Here is a 19,757-nt window from a genome sequence, read left to right on the forward strand (position 1 = left end):
AGCATATGTACAGTTATCAAACCAAATCACATCTAATCTGGAAAGTCCCTGAACTTCAATGTTATTTCATTAAGAAAAACTACAGCTACCTCAACTCCACACCAATGTTCAACTGTGTTAAAAAACAACTGTGAGGAGTTAACATCTGGAGCACATTTAGACAATCCCCCCTTATCTGCAAGTGTCTATGGTCAGAAAGTCTTATTTGGGTTTATATCACTCCCTTGAATCATACGATTAGGTCTGCAATTGAAAATTGGTATTCCATTGGTTACAAATGCGATACTCTTGCTTTAGGAAAACCTCCTCCCTACTTTCACCTTATCAGTAAAATGATGTATTTCAATGTTTTTTGCTGAGTTCAGTGCATTTTCATCCTTCCTTTTGATGTTTCGCACTTCCCTGTCAATTTTCTCTTTGCAGTGTATCAGATTTTGTTCCTTTTATTTCAAATAGTTTGGCAGATAAACTGTTTCTGCCAAGATATACTTTCAATTGAGCATTGAAAGTGCCTGCTTAAAATTCTCTTTGAATACACTTCTGTTAAAAAAAAAAAAAAAAAAAGAAGAAGTGTTGGCAAGCCATCAAATGATGGTTGTCACACCATCATTTTTGTGCTAGACTATCATGAGAAATGGATGTGGCACTATAGCTGTATTTCATACCATATTTTATAGCCAAACAACAAAAGAAGGTACTGATTGTCTTTATCACTGAAGAATTTCTTGTACAATCCTAAGTAGATAACCTCTGTGTCCCATGCAAAAAGACTTATGTACCTTTTTCTAACTTAAATATCAAAAAATGTTATAAATATGGCTATTTGTTTAAAAATAAACAAACAAACAAAAAAGCCTTATTTTCACAGGCAGTACAAGCCATACTTCCCAACAGCTTTCATCTGTGGCTTGTTTTACTTTATGGCCAACACGAATAACAATCTCTGCAGATGAAACCTGGAAATACTCAGCTAAGTATAAAACTTCTTCCAAAAGGATCTTGCAGATGCTCCTCAACAAATCATCTTACCTTGATCATTTGACGATTAGTATGCTGTCCACTTCATGTTTCTGATTTCGAAAATGTCAAGAACAGGGCATTGAGCTTTTCTTTTATTTATTCAGGACTCAACTAGGGACAAGTAGCTCTGAGTTTTTCTTACTCTAGGAACAGCAAAACTTCACTATAGATGTCCATAAGATCATAGAATCAGAAAGGCTGGAAGGGACCAAATCTTTTCGTTTCAACTTGACCATGCTTTCTTGCTAAGTTATTCTATGTATTTTCCCTTATGTGCCCTTGCCTGTCTACCTGCCTAACAACATTTTCCCCAGGCTTGGCTCAGGTGCTTGTTTGGGGATAGACCTGAAGGACAACATACGGAAAGCCATTGCTAATATTCTCCTCTCTGAGTGTCTCATAGTACACAGTTCAAACAAGTCAGATGTGCTACGCAGGACACTAATCTTTTAATGAAGCTTAATATTTTGCAGCAGGCAGCTTATGATAAAAGCTGATCCTAGTGTTACCTTTTTGGCAGATAATTTTAAAATTATCGGAATTATTTCCCTGAGAAAAGTAGATACCCACTGCTAAATTCCTGCAATTAGTTCTACTCACGTAAGCTGGTATTTCTAGCACAAACATCCATAGCTGAATCTCTCTTTCAATATATGCCTGAAGCACAATCAAAACACTAATTGCACCTTGTGTGCAACTCTGTAAGCAGTCTCTCATAACATGGATTTACACAATTTTGTCCACACATGAGAGCTCAGTTTGCAAAAATCCTCATTCTTCATTCTGGATACCATGATCATAAGGCAAGAGAGACTATTCACCTTCTCTACTAGTCTGTGAAGTTTTCATTAAAATCCTGGAAGAATTACTCAGATGTCTGGAGTAAGAACAGGATTAGTGCAGATATTTCAGGCAAGGTAGTCTATACCTATTTGTTGACACAATATCTCTTAAAAGCTCACTGATTATTATCACCTGTGTCTATTAAAATTCAACTTTGTATGACATTTTAAGGTGTGTGTCAGGCAATAAATTGGTAGATTGAAAGTTCTTTTCCAAGGAAGAGAAGGTAGCCACAAGGGCAAATATACAGCACAGGCCAGGAAGATTGTAATACACTGAAATATACTTATCAATTTGCTGAATTAATGCAGGGAGTTGATCCATTGTGTTTTCTGTGATGGAGACAGAAAACTTCGTGAATCTTACAATAACAAATACCAATGCCCTTGGCCTTCATGATCCGCAGCCTCTCCCTGTTATGCCCCAGCTTTCCTCCCAGCTACCCAAAAAAGATGGTATTAACTCATCAGAGAAGCTACTATTTACCATCTACTGATTTACAAGTAGCTCCAGGAAAAAAATGCCCACAAAATGAAGTGTCCTATGATGTCTTTTTTTCATATTTGCAGTCTCTGATGTGTAATAACAAAACCTGAGCTCTGGAAGAAAGTTTCCTGTGATTGGAAAATCTTTTTCCCTTGTGGGTTCCCTGATTTTTAATAAGCTTTGAGCTCACCTCTCAGTTTTCTTTCCCCCAGGGTAAGCTAATAGTATCTGTCCCTTCTGCAGCATCTAGTTTTATGAAATGCAGAAGTTACTGTCGCTAAAACCATAGTCTCTTTGCCACCAGAAGAGTCAAATGTCAACAGGAAAAGATGGACAGAGAAACAAGATGACAGCACAGGCCACATCCTTCAAAGAAACCAAGGTTTCCTGCTCACTACAACTTAGGATGGCAGCCCTCAAAATGACTGTTCACACTTGATTTGGACAGTTTTACATGTTTGCTACTTAACTGTTACACTGTTACTAAGGCCTAAGAATGGCTATTACACATTTTCATGATATTTCACATATTTCATGATATAGAAATTGCAGCAGTGAGGGAGCAGAAAGCAAACATTTCCAGCAAACCACTTCTCAGCAATGGTGCATAAATCTACAATTACCCAGTTGAGTTCAATGAATCTACTTCACGTTTATGCTCCTGTAGCCAAGCATGAAATTTGTCCTAGTGATTTATTCTATAGATTAGCTATATCTAGGTTGAACTTGGTTCTGCACTTAGAAAATACTCTGTAATTGAAAAATTCACAGTAATTAGAGATAAAAATCCACGGCTGAGGAGTGCCTCCAGACTAAAATTTTCTAAATGTTTCAGGGATTACATGTTGGCTCCAGTACTATGATGAGCCAGATATATAAAGCCACATATGACTTAAAGTATTCATGCTTCAGCTATGAGATAATTCTTAGGATACAACCATTGGGGTTAGGAAGGCACTGGGATTAGCTCTGTAAAGCTGATTGCTCTTCATATTTTAACAAAGGATTCAAGTTCATATTGCATAATTCCTAAATCTATAAGACAGCTTTATACACTAAGACAAAAGTTGTTACCCAGGAGAAAAAGTTGGGGAAAGAAATGGAATAAATCCAGAACAAAATCAATTGGTTACCTTAGTCTCATCTGGAGCTACGTATACTTAAAACACTCTCATCCTAATTACATAGATATTAGAAGTGTAAAGACAGAGCCAGATTCATTTCAGTGATAAACAGTGACAAGGTATGAGGCAAGAGGCATAAATAGGAACACAGGAAATTCCACTTAAATATAAAAAAACCTACCTTGTTGCTGTGAGGGTGGTTGAACACTTGAGCAGGTTGCCCAGAGAGGCTGTGGAGGATCATGGAGACATGGTCCTGGGCAATGGGCTGTGTAGGTGACCCTGCCTTGAGCAGGGGTTTGGACCAGAAGATCTCCAGAGATGCCTGCCAGCCTCAACTAATCTGTGATTGCTGGGCAGAGCTGAACTTCTGTTTTTACATATCTGAACAAGGTCGTGATGAGTAATTCTTAATAACAGGCGATAACATTCTAGTAATATTTTATTCCATAAACCACAGTATCCACAGTTTAAACTCTCTTTTTGGAGAGGTTTTTTTCTGGGGGGAAATAAAAGTGTTTCAATATAGCTATTCATAATATATGTCTGAGGTTTATTAACTAATCTAGCAGTGCCAGCCATTAAATAAGTGAAAAAAAAGTCCTTTCTCTAATTGTAGATAATTTTAGATTTCTATTATGTTGTTGCGAATTACTCAGCTACTATTGCTGTAAAACAGCCTTTCAGCTTACACAGAAATCAGACCATGTACCAAAATCTTTTGTATGCATTACTTCTTCAATTCTTTTTTTTCTCTTTTTTGGGGGAAGGGGGTTAAAATAGTTCTGTCCTTAGGAAATTAATTAACTCTTTCTCTACAATCCTTACTCGGCTTTTAGAAAGCCAGTAGATGAAGGCTCATTGGTAGCAATCAATATCACAGAATCAGGATCGTTCATGTGAAACCCTCCATCTCTCCCCCAAGAAGTGTCTCTTAATTTATTGAATGTGGTTTAGATGTTATTATAATATATATCACTTAGTAGCTACAATCTCCCCATGACTTGAAACTATATTAAAAATTACGGGGTTCTTTTGTCCTTTTTTTTTTTTTTTTTTTTGATTGATCGATTTGGGAAAAGGAAGAGAATGCTTGGTATTTCTCTACTTTTATTAAACTCAAGGGATATTTTCTGCATCTTGTAAGCCTGGCTTGATCTGAAACCTATTAGAAATAGTGTATTTTCAACAATTTCAGTAAGCTTTGGGCAAGGCTGCCATGTTAGAATCTATGAAAGGACACACTATGAAAGGAAATCTATGAAAGGAAAAATCACAATAGGGTAAATTAGATGTTTCCCCGTCAACTGACTACTGTCTCCACCTTTTTCAGTAGTTGTGCAATAGCTGCTCTGTAACAAAGTTCAGACAAAATTTACATACCCATCTGAGTAAAATATATAATTCATTAACACCTTATCTTGCAGATGAAAATTGCAAATTTAAAACCTTTCTTCTTGTGACAAACTGAAATCATTTTTTTGTCAGTAGTGTGAATTGATGTTTCCCATCTTTGGCTCTAAGTATTTGGTGGGAAATGTACAATTTGCACTTCAAAGACTCAGTCTAGATTAGTTGTGTGCTTAGTGGCTGTGCAAAAGTCTTACAATTGTATCATTAGAGTCAAGAGATTTCCATATATTTAAAGGGACAGATTTATGTATATTTAATTCTGTGGGAAGTATTAGACTGTATGTTGTTGTGTGCAGCATTTCAATATATTTGGTTTGCACATCTATTTATTTAGTCATATAGATGATAAACTCGGTGCCCATTACTGTGTGAAATTTCGTACATGTGTAAAATAATTTAGCAAAAACCTGAAAATAAAAAATAAACATTAGCAAAAATAAACTCAATAACCCAAAACAGTCCTCTCAAGACAATTCCTTCTGCGTTAAGCCGTTATTTGATTATACAATTTAATTTTTTAATCTGTGTGTTACCAGACTGAACTCTGATGACCCTACTCACGCCATATTCCTGACAGAGAACTTCTCATCCTGAAGGTTTCAGGTGAGAAGCCATCAGAGCTAAAAATTAAAGCCTGCAAGCATTAGAGAGAATCTCTGTTATACCTGTTTGCAGAAGACACTCCATTACAGCCAGAAGGCTCAGAAATGCCATTCTTTTTGCAGATTCATATTCTACACAGGAAAACCTCCCTCATAAAAGAGCTGGTGAAGCTAACGTCTAGCAAAGTGTCAGCGCAAGCAGCTGGAATTGCTTCACTCTCAACTGTTATATCTCTGCCAGAACCTGGAGCCAGACTGTCACCATACCACATTTGCACCTGGTGAAATACTATTCTTGACACTAGTGCCTTGACTTACCATGCTAGCAGCTAAACATCTCATATAAACTGCAGATACACTGAGCAGAGAGAACAGTACATCTCTTGGTAGCTATTCTCCTGCTTGGAAATAACATTTTAAAAATATATTTTTGAGAAGCTCCTGCCTAGCAAGAAGAGCAGGCTGGATATAGCTTTCTGAAATCCAAAGCCTTGTGAGCATTATTTCCAAGAAAGCCTGGGACACACTGTGATTCAAGGGAATGGGTGTAACACCCTGCGGACCAACCTTTGTGCCAGGGCAACAAGGCCCCACGGTGCCCCCTCCCACAGCCCCTGGGCAGGCTAGACTCTGAGGCACAGCAGGCATCTTTTATGCTGGAGGCAATATGTTCTTACCCTTCCTCCACTAGGACTGACAAGCCTGGAGTAGGTGAACTTTTACCATGAGGTCTGTATCTGTGAGGTGTCTCCAAGTGGGCGCTGCTTGCTCAAAAGAGGTTGTCTCCTAGCATGCAATCCCCTCAAAATGTCCACAAAGCCTTTGCTACTGATCTGCAAAATCAAATATTTTGATTCCAGCAGTGTAGAAACCATTCCTGGGACAACAGATGGTCCACAAAAACATTTCCTCTTATGATATGAATGATCAAGAAACAAGAAAACTGACAAGTGTGTGGGAAGACAAGTTCCCTTGACAAACCTTGTTTTGGGAAAAGTCATCTATGTTAACAATATACCCAGACACATTATGCTTGATCATGACAAAAGGCAGAGAATGCGATGGAATCTTTAAAAATAAAGGTTTTAATCTGACATTAAGTCTAGCACTACTTGGTTTAACTTGGAAATGTTGATAGGATTTGTAATAAAAAAAGCAGAAATCACTAAAGGCAGAAGAAATTACTGCTAAAATATCATCAGTTAAAATTGATTGCTAAGAGTAAGATAGATGTCACAAAGAATCCTTTAATAGAAAAAAAAGCTTTTTTTTTTCCCACAAGGAACTCTCTTTTATATACTTTTGTGTTCCCTCTTGCTAAACAGCAAGTGCTTTGCAAGTTTTAATGCATTTATAACTTTTCTGTGAGGAAGAGAAATATCATTGTTTTTCATTTTACAGATGGAGAACTAAGGCAGAGGGAGGCGGATGTTTTATCTGTGATCATGAATTTTCTTATTCACTTCTGGATTCCTAGACCAGTGCTCTAAATACTTGGAAATACTTTTTCCCACTCGAAAATGTTTTCCTGCTTACAGATAGTCCAACACAGAAGTATTGACAACATGACACCAAGTAAAAGAAAAGGTGCATCTCAGGGTGCCCTTCTCTCCTTGGTTGGGGTAACAACACAGAGACCTTTCCCTGGTCCCTAGGAAGCCTAAGGGATAACAGCTGTGTTAGTCACAGGCATCTGCACTGCCTTATCACCCTAGGCTGGAGCAGCAAAACCAGCTCTGAAGATCAGGGCCTCTGATGTGGCTCCCAAGCCAAAAAATATCAGCAATAACACAGACCGACTAGGTACCTCTTGAACGTGGCTCTTACCTAGTCTCCTCACTCAGATAACCAGAGGAGCTCTTAGAAAGGACACAGGGACCAGGACTCACAGAAGCAGGAGGGTGAAAATCTTTTCCCAGTACCGAGTGAATGGTCTGATACCCCAGCTAAAGGCACCAAGGACCAAAAGACTACGAAAGCCTTGCCCTAGGCTTGTGTAGGCAAACAGACATGTTAGGTTTAACACGGGCTAGCATCTAGAAACCTATCACTCGTTCATGTGCAGTAGAAATTTTTGTTTTGCTGGTAACTGCACCTCTAGAGACTCTGGCTGATTTCCGGGTATTTTATTAGTTTTTTGAAATAATGTTACCCTTGAGATGAAAACTATTATTTGAAACTGCAACCCAGACTGAAAACAGGGTGGTTTCACTGTCTTACCAAATCGGCATATCCTGATATGGCTCATATCATGCATTAGCAACACGTATGTAGAAGCTGATAGGAGATAGCACGTAGGTAGCATGGCACTAACAATATAAAAAGTGGTAGCTACCCTGCAAGAGAGATGGGAAAAAATATCCATCAAGGCCCCCACTCCTCATCTTGAAGAGACAGCGCTTGGCCTGGGATTTGACTCAGTCAAATCAATGAGTAGGTGCCTTAATCCGCAAAAAGCATTATTGAATGGCTCACAGCTTATTACATTTCATTTACTTTTATACAGTATACGCTCATTAGCAAACCTCTCTGGTGTCCTTGTCTCTGTTCCCACAGTCATCCTGATCCCGTAAAAGAATAACTCTTGTGAAAACTGGCCCCTTAGCAGCCATAAGCCACCTTGCTGTCTGGCTGCTGGCTGGGCTCACCACAAGGAAGCAACAGGGTCAGGAGAGATTCCTCCCATGGGATTTGCCCATCCTGGGGAAAAGCCTGAAGAAAATGCTGCAAACTCTCAGTTACTTCTGTTTCCATGGCCCTACTCTCCTCTGCTAAAGCCCCAGTAGCAAAGGAAACTTGGGCTCTACTGGGCCATCAGTAGCAGTAGGGAGAATCAGACTGACTCTCCCCAAAACGCAGCATGTTTTCTCCTGGCCCCTGTAAATAAGCCTGAATTCCTCCCTCCAAACATATGTTCCTTCCTTCCAGAATACAGGAGAATACAGATTTTTTTCCTCTTTAGAAGAAAAAATACAAGACAACTACGCAAATGAAACATCGCCAACTTTTCCACTCTTTTGCTGCAGCATATTCAGTGGTGTTCTCCACAGATACATGCATATTTATAGGATTTATCCATAGATCTTATTTTTCCTACACTCCCAAATTAGGAACCCTTCTCCAGCTCTACAGCATTCTTTATCATCTGTTTTCCTTTTCTCTTTATCTGTTTATGTATTTGTTTTTTAAAAGGTCTCTCCTTCTACCAGCTAAAGCAAAAGCATATGAATCTAACGAATCAGCTACCTTATTGCTGACTTGAACTTGTGTGGCAAAATCGCTCTTATTCATGAACATGGACTACAAGTGGCTGTAATCAGAGCTAGTCATTGCTTGCATGGATAATTTTAGCACTTCAGCTTCAAAAAAAATCCCTGATTATAACAATCAGTCTCTTGGAATTTGTTTTCTGTTTTCTGATCCCTTTGTTTTCACACACTGTATGGCTCTAGTAAGATGAAAGGAATGTCTGCTGTAAAAAATGTTTTCTTTTTTGCTTTCTTCCTCTTTCAGGAATTAAAACTCTTCCAATGCATTACAGATAACTGAAAAAATAAAATTATAGGCCTATTTTTAACTTGAAAAAGAAAGCTCTAGCAGAGCAATTCGGTCTGGGAAGTCTAAAAGATGTGAAGAGCCATTATGCAACAGTCAGGTAAGGCCCTTTCCAGTGCTCTGCAATCAGACGAAGTTCCTGTTCATTTTAATACAACTTTGCAGAGGGGTAGAGTGTTTCGATACTGAAAACTTTCAGATATGGACACAGAAATGGAGGCTACCTATTAAAAAAGTAAAGCATCTAGCACTGACTGGAAAGAATGAAACACAAGGAGAAGCAGACCCACTGATGTCTCCACCAGCTGCAATGCCCTGGCTTTGGGAAAAAACAGTCTGCACTTTTGTGGAATGAGACATTATAGCTTAAATAAATAACCAGACAACTTAAATAGATAGACCAATCAATCATAGATATCTGCACAATAAGGTGTATTGAGCTGCAAAATCCTGAGATTGCTGCCGAATGCTCTTGTTTATTTATACAGACAGATATATCATAACAGTTTTCTTGTTGAAAATACTGTTTACTCTGAACAAACATTTAAGTACATTTATATTGGCTTCACAGAATTTCTATAGATATTTTCTGAAATTAGAATGTGCTATTGGCAAATTTGTTTCAGAAAATGCTGAAATATCATGGTAGACTGAATCCGAGTCTTATTTCATGTTTTCTTCCTGTTTTTATGTTCTTTTCCCATCATTATATGACATGTGAGTAACAGTAATTCCTACTGACATACCATAACAACTGAAATATTTTGTTATTTGGATTGTCTTTCTAAAATCAGCATGAACAATTGAATGTTATCTTCAAATGGAAAAAAATCTATTGCAAAAGATTTCAGCATAGGAACTTCAGAAGACAAGAAGATCTGTTATATTCTTTGAATACATTTTACACGTCTCCTGTGTCTGTTGTAATGAAAACACTGTGACAGGCATTTCTATATTGATTCACAGAACTCCTACTATTTACTGTCTAGGTGTAATGATTTCAAAGAGAACCTAAAATATGAATTAAAAGTCTACTTCCACAGATGTTTCTCTCTTGCAGTCTTCCAGATCATTCTCATCTTCCTGCCGCATTTCATGTTCCCCAAGTTATCTTATACAACTGCTTGGAGGTCTGTGCAATAAGACAGATCACTATAGTGTTCTAGGCTAAAAATGTTTCAAGGATCTCTTTCAGCTTATTTTTACCAAACAGCTTTTTTCCATTGATTTGCTTTTACCCTGTTAACAACATTCTGGCAGAAATGAGAGGGCAAAAAATTACAAGGGGTAGAGGAAGATGTGGAGGTGGGATATTTCAGAGCAGCTTCTCGATTTAAGAAAAGCAGGAAGATTAGAAAGTTTAAGTGGAGAATTAAGCTGACTCTTCAAAAATCCCTTTTCTACTTTTGTTATTATTATTGTTTTCAAGCCAACCTATTTACTGATTCAGTGCAACCATATTGTGAAACTATAGCTTGAGCACCACCTGGATGGGATCTGCAGCCTTAAAAAAAAAAAAAAAAAAAAAAAAAAAAAACACAAATAGGTGAGACAGGATCTGAATTGAGTAAACTGATAGACATGAGACAGTTTCTTGACAATAATTTTTGTTACTATACCTACTTCTGAACAAGCAAATCTTCACAAACACTTGGGGTGCAATACTTCACGATGTAAGCATACAAAATAGATAATTACTGGCTTGCTTACTCTTCTTGCCATTCTACAATTTTCATTTCATTTTGCAAAAAAATATAGAATAAGAATGGTAAAGAAAACAAACTCTTAAGTGTCACCCTTAACAAGTTAAAAGACATTAAGCATAGTTTTAATGATATTCTCTGGAATGATTACAATGTCAAAGCGTACTGAAAAAAATTATGAAGAGCCACAGAATAGGCACATAATAGACATTAAAAACCCTAAACTTTGCAATTATGCAAGCATATAATTAGGAGAGTGCTATATAATAAACACCAATTAAGCTGGAACAATCACAGGGGGAATAACACAATGAATACTAAAGCAGGAAAACCAAAGACATCTGCACACTGAAAAAATACCATGATTTCAGAACAGGCTGTGCATAGCTAAATACCTGAAAGGCTGTTTATTACCATCCTGGGCGGGGGGGGGGGGGGGGGGGGGGGATGACCTAACAACAACTTCTTACAAAGTTCTCTAGTTGTGAAGAAGTTAAAAGAGAGACCCTATATAAGAAATTTCTGCACAAAAGATAGTGCAGAAGAAACACAAACGACAGTAAGAGCATCTACAATCATTGTTTAAAATGAGATGCTTAGGTCTTCTCACTGCAAAGATTCAATCCAAATACTTTAAGTAGTCTGCTACATTACCAAGAAAAACATGGTTTCATTTGCCTATGTAGATTTTCCGGGAGTTTTCTTGCTGTGGTTTGCCTGAGCACAGACATGCAAACCAGGGAGAGCAACACATCAGTAACAGTTAATGCACCCAATTTCTATCCATCTATCAAGCCATTTCCTTCACATTCTTTTTTTAACTAAATATTAGTTTTCTAATTATCATATCTAAAACAATTACCTGCTGCAGAACTGTCTTTCATTCCCCAAAATATGGAACTTTCACATCTCCTTTGCCCATTAAATAAAGACCTCATTCTCATGTGGAAATCTAACTTCATGAGGAATAAAATCAGTGTAAAATTCACATCAGCTGGAGTGCAGAATCATTCCTATAAAATTTATATTTAGCCCTAGATCTCAGTCCACAGGAAACAAAAACCTTAACCATTAATGAAAAATTTGTTAACTGACCCATGACTTTGAGCATGCGAGTTATTTATGGAACATTACTTCTCCAGTTTCATCTAGCATCAGCGTTGCAACCTGACTTGCCACCTTTGGGCTCATGCAAAAAGAGATAGCTAACAAACCAGCAAATTTTCTTTCTAGAGCTCTGCAAAGCCATGGCATCAGCAACAGCACTAACAAGAAAGTAAACAAGGTAAAGGGGAAGAAGGCCAAGATGCAAGGGATGTGATTTAGTTAGGCTGCAACTCCATTAAATCTAGGGACATCATTCAACAGTAAGTCATTCCTCCCTTGGTCGCCTCCACCTACTTGGGAGGGTGCTCCTCAGCCCACCGACACTGTGGTGACCCTTCCACCCCTCCTCGTCAAGGCAACGAGATAAGAGCTGATGACTGGTATTTGCTACCCCACGGGCTTAGAGAGGACAGGAGATGCCATTCTCCTTGTTTCCTGCCAGTCTGTTTCCAGCTGGTTTTATTGGATAACCAAGCCCCTCATGTGCAAATGCAGATACGGAGAAAAAGCAAAGCAGAGCAAATCAAACCAATTTGCTTCACCAGCCCAATCTTTGAGCGAAACACAATTTCCCTCCCTTGCTCCCTTTCATTCTCCAAAGAATACGGCAGTCCTCAGTGCAAATCATAAAACACTTTGGGTCCTACAGGTGGAGAAAGTGAGGATGAAAGTAATCTTTAGCAGTGACAAACGTCAGGGTCAGAAGGGAAAGAGTGTATCTGTGTTTTCATCCCTAACATGCACACGATACCACTTTTCCCAGCTCCTGGATAATGTTATTGGCTGATTATTCTCACCCTGTGGGCATATGTGGAACAAAAAGATTCAGAAGTGAGCTCTCTGCTTGAAACCCCAGACTTTTCAAAACTAAGGCCTCAATTTTCATGAATTAAAAGGCAGACACATAATATGCTGTTAGAAGATACTGGATATAGTCTTTAGGCAATTAGAGATCTTATCTAGACAAGCAAAATATTCTTAACTTTTTACATTCGTGTCTCTTGTGGATCCCTGCTAAATATTTGCCCGAGCATTGTTTAAAGCTACAAGACAACTTAAATGTTTCTTTGACTTCTTCATTTTTGATAATAGAATATTTCTATAAAATGAAAAGCCATCAAAGAAAGTAACTTTAAAATATTATACTCAACAATATTGATCAGCATAAATTATGCATGACTCATTTTGGATTACTTCTATAACCCAATATATACTTCTATACCTCACTCTTGCTAGGGAGAATAAATTAATTATAACATTAGGAGCCATTGTACAAAGGTTAAAAACAGGCAGGCATACATTCAATCTACAGAAAACTAAAAAGTTTAGGTTAATGAAATGTCTATGGAAAAGAGTCCTATTAATTAGCAGGTTCACAGCATCCTTCACAGCTATATTTTAGAGATGCCAAAGTGTAATATATTAGTGCTGCAGGCAAAGGCTGCATCACTATCTAGAGAATCATTTCAAGCTTATTTTATTCAATCTTAGATCTTTTTTTCTAGTGATTTGTATGCTGCAAAGCACTATCTCTTCCTCAAAATCTTGCATGAGACAGAAATCAAGTACAATGTTTATGGCCCTGTAGATAATGAGATAAAACTACTGAAAGAGCTCTGCTTTTTTTTTTTTTTTTTTTTTTTTTTTTTAATGGATTGCATTTTCAAAGTTTCATTAACATTGTACCTGAGGTAGGTAAGTGTTTATAGATTTTTTTCCCTCCCTTTATTGGCTTTGGATTCGATGCTGATACAATCTCTTTTCTTTTTCTTTCTTTCTGTCTTCTGGGCGGTGGGGAAGGCCAAGATAGGGCTGATCCAAACCTGCTGTGTTCAGCATGAGTCTCTCCACTGACTCTGATGAACACTTGAGCAAGAGCTAGTAAATTAAAAAGTGCAGTACCTAGCAACCTAACAAAATCAGAGCTTTCTCTTTAACATACAGAGAAACCCTTTTTGACCTGAAAGAGGTACATGAGTAGATACTGCCGTGCTTCAGCTTGTTTCGTTACAGCCCTTGCTCTTCGGAGAGCATCAGAAACATTACCGCTCACTAGGGTTGTTTCTGTGCGATGAACACTTGCATTTCTTTGGAGAGGAAACTTTTTCTCTCGCTGTATCACCACCTCTCGAACCAAGCAGTGAACCAGCGCGTGTGTTGCTGTTGTGAGGAGGAGGAATCGCTGATGGGAGGAGGCGCGGGGAAGGCTGAGCTGCCAGACTCGTGGCCGGTTCCCGGCGTGGCCCGGGGACTTCTTGTTCTGCGGGCGAGCGGGCAGCGAGGAGGAGCTGCCCGCGGAGCCGAGCGCGGGCGTCAGGGCTCCAGCAACGGCTGCAGCCGGGCTGGGAGCAAAGCATACCAGAGGCTGCATTTTTTCAGCTGACAGTGGATGCAGCCCTGACTTTAAAGCTCATTCATTTGAACTAGAACAAGCCCCCTCTGGCTCTTGGTCCTTTCTTAACAATTCAAAGTCTCTTTTCAGATAACATTACACCCCCAAAATCTCCTTTTATTTCTGTTTTTTATTTTTTACTTTCTGCCCTTCTGAAAGACTTTCTGCATTTTCCTTTGCGTCTTTCACTTTACTCTGCTGAGCAGGTTGAAGATCTCATTTTTTCTCGCTCTGTTCTCTGAGATTTTCACCAGCCTCCTCCAGGAAGTTGCTGTGTCCTCAAATCTATAACCTTCCTAACATATTCCAAGAAAGGTGAAGCAGCTTATCTGGAACAATTTAAACAGTAGGTCAGAATACACTGAAGAATATTAGGTAGCGATATTACTTGCAGAAAAGGCAGAAGCCTAAAGGGTGACCAGAATAGATCTGCCAGCATTCTCAGTGGCTGACTGCATTTTCTCTGCATTCAGTCTATTAATCCTCAGATAAGTACTCGAGTCATGCAGATAGGTCAGCTTCTGCTCAAGTCTTGCCACCTACTTGCACATATTGCAATAAGCCTCTGTTATTTCTTTTTTCAGTAAAGGACCTTATCCGCATGTCCCTCCCCCAGCATCTCCCCAGCCTTCCCACTCAAAAACCCCAACAGCCCACAATCTTTCTGTGTAGGCTGCTGAACAGTTGGCAAAAACTCTTGGTCAGTGCTAAACTGGGCCTCCTTTCATCTAATGATACTCCTCCCCACCCCACCCCCACCTTATTACATTTAAGAACATGTAAATGTAGCTATGTCATGGAACAACCAGGAAGATAATAATAGCAAGAAAAAATAAATTAGATTGAGAAGACATTGAAAAAAGATATTCCTTTTGATTGCAGTAGTTACAGCAGATGGACCAGAAACTATATAAATCAGCACAAGCCCTTCACTTGATTCATAGCTCATTTGAGCTACACACTACTATGCCATCTGACAATCTAGCCCTCTGCATTTATTTTATTTGTTCAAAAACTGGTTCTAGTTTACAAGTTTTTATAAAAATAGTACTTTTTCCTTGATAAGGAACTAGGGATTTCAAAGTAAATTTGGAAATTTTGCTGACCAGAACAGTCACACTTCTTTTTTCATTCAAAATGTGAAAATGAGAACGGGGAGAAAAAAGAAAACATGAGTTCTTTTATTAGATCCAAGTATTGAGAAATCAAGGTTGGTCTAGGGATCCTACTGACAGGTTAATAACCAGTAAGAGGACTGATGCTTTTACTTCATTTGTATACATAGACAAGAATACAAGTCCACAGTCTCCAATTCAACCAGGCTCTTAACAGACAGGCAGAGTCATACTGTTTGTGGAAAATTTCCAATTTATATGTGTGTCTTCAGAAATGCGGACCTACCAGGATCCCATGTGTTTTGCTAGTCAAAACACTGGGAAATATCCAAAATTCAGCAATCTTTAAACGTTATAATAAGCATTAAATATACCACAACACCTTCAAACTGCATGTGCAGATCATGACACATTTTGTACAGCCCTCTGTTCCTTTAAGGGAAGTCAGCTGGAAATCCAAGGCTTTACAGTGAAGGAATTGTTTTGGATAAGAACTAAGACGCCAAAGCCCCATCTGCTCAGCACCCACAAGATGCCTCACCATATTTTGTAGGAATTGGGGTCTGTCTTGGCATCCTACATATGAGAGTGCGCGCACCGCATGCTGAACAGTCTGCCATGCTACGATAAACTCTCAGCCTTCACCTCAGACTTCCTTGCAGGGTGGAGACTACAGACCCAAAGCATCCATGAGGGTGGAGTGAAGGATGGGAGGGAGCGGTCTGGTAGAGCCCGCACTCCTTGCTCCTTCCTTGCGCTGCGTGTTTCTTAGCTGAAACAAAGCCATAGGTTTGCACAGGACACGCAAACCAATGACGTTCACGACTGTTTCGAGCTCAAGGCAAACCTTTGATCTTTGAGCAAAAATTACTCAATTGCTTGAGACTGCAATTAGAAACGTATTTAAGTGCTTAAGATTAATTCTAATGTTAACCAATCACTAAAAACACCTGGAGTTCACACGCTTTACAGAATCAGGCTCTGAAAACTTCCTTAGCTTGGCTTGAGCTCTCACTCAGCCGAGTGTCTAGATCCAAATTTCTGATCAAGACAGATTTCTAAATCTTAAGAAGGTTTGGGGACATTCTAATCTGACATTTGACACATACTAAAATAGACTTGGAGCCACAGAATTACCTCGGTTCATATACAGATACAAGACCTGATTCTTTCTTCACTTCCACTGGCTCTTCAGCAACATAATTTCAGCACAGAAATATCTCCACTGAAGGAAATTTTAGATTTATATTTTAAAAAGTGAGAGGTTCAGGCTCCCAGGCACTGGCTTAGTCAACATCTGACTTTGTTTTGACACACAGAGACAGCCAAACCTAGGCTTTCCTTTGATTTCATGTTTGTTTGTTACAACCCAGGGCCTTTTTTTTTTCTGTTGGAAATCACTTGCTCATCTATCTCATCTCTCGGAAGGCTACATGAAACTTTAATTCATGAAATTTTCCTCCTAATTGCCAAAGTAAACATTCTGAGGCAGAAAGAAACAGTTTTAACATCGAGTCAATTCAATTAAACTATTCTCTGCAAAGCAAAAAATGTGTTTTAAAAGATTATTTCTGTGCTAAGTGAAATAAATTGCTCTCTAACAGAGCAAAAACATAACACCACTATGGATGGGAAACTCTGCAAGTCAGTTCTAGAAAGGAAAAAGAAAGCTCCCTCTAACTTCAGACCTCTCCGTCACTTTAAAAATGACTCCTGTAGCTCATGGCCTACCTTTCTGTCAAAATGCTGCTGAAGCTAATTCACTAAATATTTTTGAAAGAAGTGGCTGTGTTATCTCGCATCTTGCAGGGATTCATTAATGTATCAGCTAAAAGGATATATCAGCCTGAATTAGAAGTACTCAAAATGGGCAAAGTTCCCATTTTAAAGATGTACAAACAAATTAAGTAAGTCAAGACTCCTAATTCTATGATTATCTTGCTTTTTCCTTTGTATTTTTTTAAGAATGCATAGCGAATATGTGCAGGATGCATCGTGTTGCACAGCTAGCAAGGCAGGGTTCTCAGCCTTAGAACACAATGGATGTATCCTTCATACAGCGTTCAGTGTTTCTTTTCATATCCATCATGAAATGTCACTGTATTAATTTAGACAATATAAACTTCATACAACTTTTCCTCTGTCTTAGCTCACTGTTTCTTAGTCTCCCTCTGCAGAACCCTTCTGGGAGCTATAGTCCTCCCTGTTCCTGAGAAAGGCTACAAAAGGTATATAAAAGAGAGAAATTAATCATCCTTCATAAATCAAAAGTAATTACATTGCAGACTATTTGGACTTCTCAAGAGAACAGGGAGTCTAAAAACATTTGAGCTATTTTTCTGTCTAGTATAAATCCACATGTTCAAAGAACTCTGCTGATTTTTAGATATATCTGCAGAGTTGATTACAGTCTTTCTCTTTGACCTGTACCAATCTTTTACCTTTTACTTTCTCCACACAGAGCAGATGGGTAGATGAGATGAGAGCTCCCACCAGTCCCACTCTGAGCTGCTAGACATGAGAACGCTTTGGTCTTGCAGTCACCAGCGATGGCGCCCAAGCTAATAAGTTTGGTGAGACTCTGGACATTTTAATTTGACTTCTGGGGAAAGATCTTAATATCGAAAAGTTTCAGTAGATACTGATACATAGTGCATGCAAGCGTCATGCTGGCGTTAAGGCGTTACAGTGTGTGCCTGCTTACAGGGGTGGTGATCTTAATGATGCCGGATCTAGACAGGCTGGGAGTTCCCTCGTTTTTGCCCTCACCTACGGCTGGCTAAATTATTCACAAGGAGACACAGGCACCATGCTACCCCTTCCATTCAAGAATCAAAAGTTAAAACAAACACCTCTTCATAATATCTTATATCCCTTTACAAATCTGCCAGGAGCTCATGATACAAGTTTCACTTTCTGGAACAGTCTTTGTGACTACATCTTGTATTTGAATAAATACAGAGACAGACTGGTATGATCAGGAAGAGGAATACAGTGGTTTCTTTAATTTATGTATGTTTTAGTTCTAGCTTAAACTAAACATTGACTTATCTCTATGTAGCAATATTTAGAGCAAGTGCACTTTGCCCTTCATACCTGAAGTATTCAAAAGTTAACTTGCCTTTAAAGAAAAAATGAAAGGAGGAGGATGAGATTGCCCTTGGTTGACTCTTCTTAAAAACCTTTCTAACTTCATCATCTGAACACAGCAGAAAGAAACCACTACAAAGCCAGGCCTCTATCGCTTGAAGATTAGGTGGCAGAAGAAGAGAGGCATTCTTGCTGTGAACAAGTTTTGTGTATGCTGCAGTTGCTTTAACATGGTTTACCCCACAGGGTGTGCTTAATTCTGTTGAAAGGAATAAATTAAAATGTTTTCCATATTGTTGTTCATTTATAGTTTATGTGAAAAGGCTGCCCTCTTCTGACAACATTTTCTTTTCTTCTGAAATCTTAACTCATTTTTCTTATCTCCAGTTACACTTTATCCTTTGTTTCTCTGCACATTGCATTGGTAGGACCAGCACCCTATTCTTTATGCTCGTATTCAGAACTTATAAGAAACAAAAAAATGAGGAAAGTAAATACAGTATATACTTAATGTGTAAATTGTATGCAATTGATAAGCATAATAAAAATCACCATCCCTTCTTGCTCAAACACAAAAGCAGGAAACAACTGGATAACTGGTATTCTATGCTTGGAAGAAATATTAATTGCTGCTAGTGCTTTTGTCACACTTCCAGTATTAGCTTTTTAAATATGAATCATCTTCCCATTTTTAGATACACTCACCGTACAGATCCCCCCAATCTGCAGTATTTTCCCAATGTCTGCATAAGGCTTTTAGTATGGATCAGAGCATGCGTCTGAAAAGATCATCCCAAATTACCATGTTCTAGTTCACATTGCAGAGCGGTCTCAGAGCATGCAGAGAGGACTCCTTTCAAATGAAATTATACTGAAAGATGCCTTCCTGGAGCACACCTAATGTGCTCGGATCACTAACAGGGAGTCAGTCGGTCAGTGGGGCCTGAACAGAGCTAGTGTGAGAACTAGCTAGAGCTAAAGCATATGGTGAATAGTCAGGTCTCACTCAACAGCCCAGCCTACTGGTGCACTGCTTCTTATCCATGCTCCTTGGAGATGCAGACACAGCTACTGTCTCCAGCTGTGCTGAAGTCAAAGCAGGTCAGGGACCCAAAAACTAAGCTTAATTAAAAGTTACCATGCTACCTTTTATGGTATACAGCAGTTACTCAGTGTTTCTCTCCTACACTTCTACATTACACAGATGGATGTAAAGTGACCAAAAGCTGAAACTAAAAAGGGATTTTTAATGCCACAGTGCAGAGCCTCTGTGGCAGCTGCAGCAGAATTCAGAGCTCTGTGGCAGA

Source organism: Rhea pennata, chromosome 1 (assembly GCF_028389875.1).
Source record: "Rhea pennata isolate bPtePen1 chromosome 1, bPtePen1.pri, whole genome shotgun sequence".
In the NCBI taxonomy this organism is placed as follows: domain Eukaryota; kingdom Metazoa; phylum Chordata; class Aves; order Rheiformes; family Rheidae; genus Rhea; species Rhea pennata.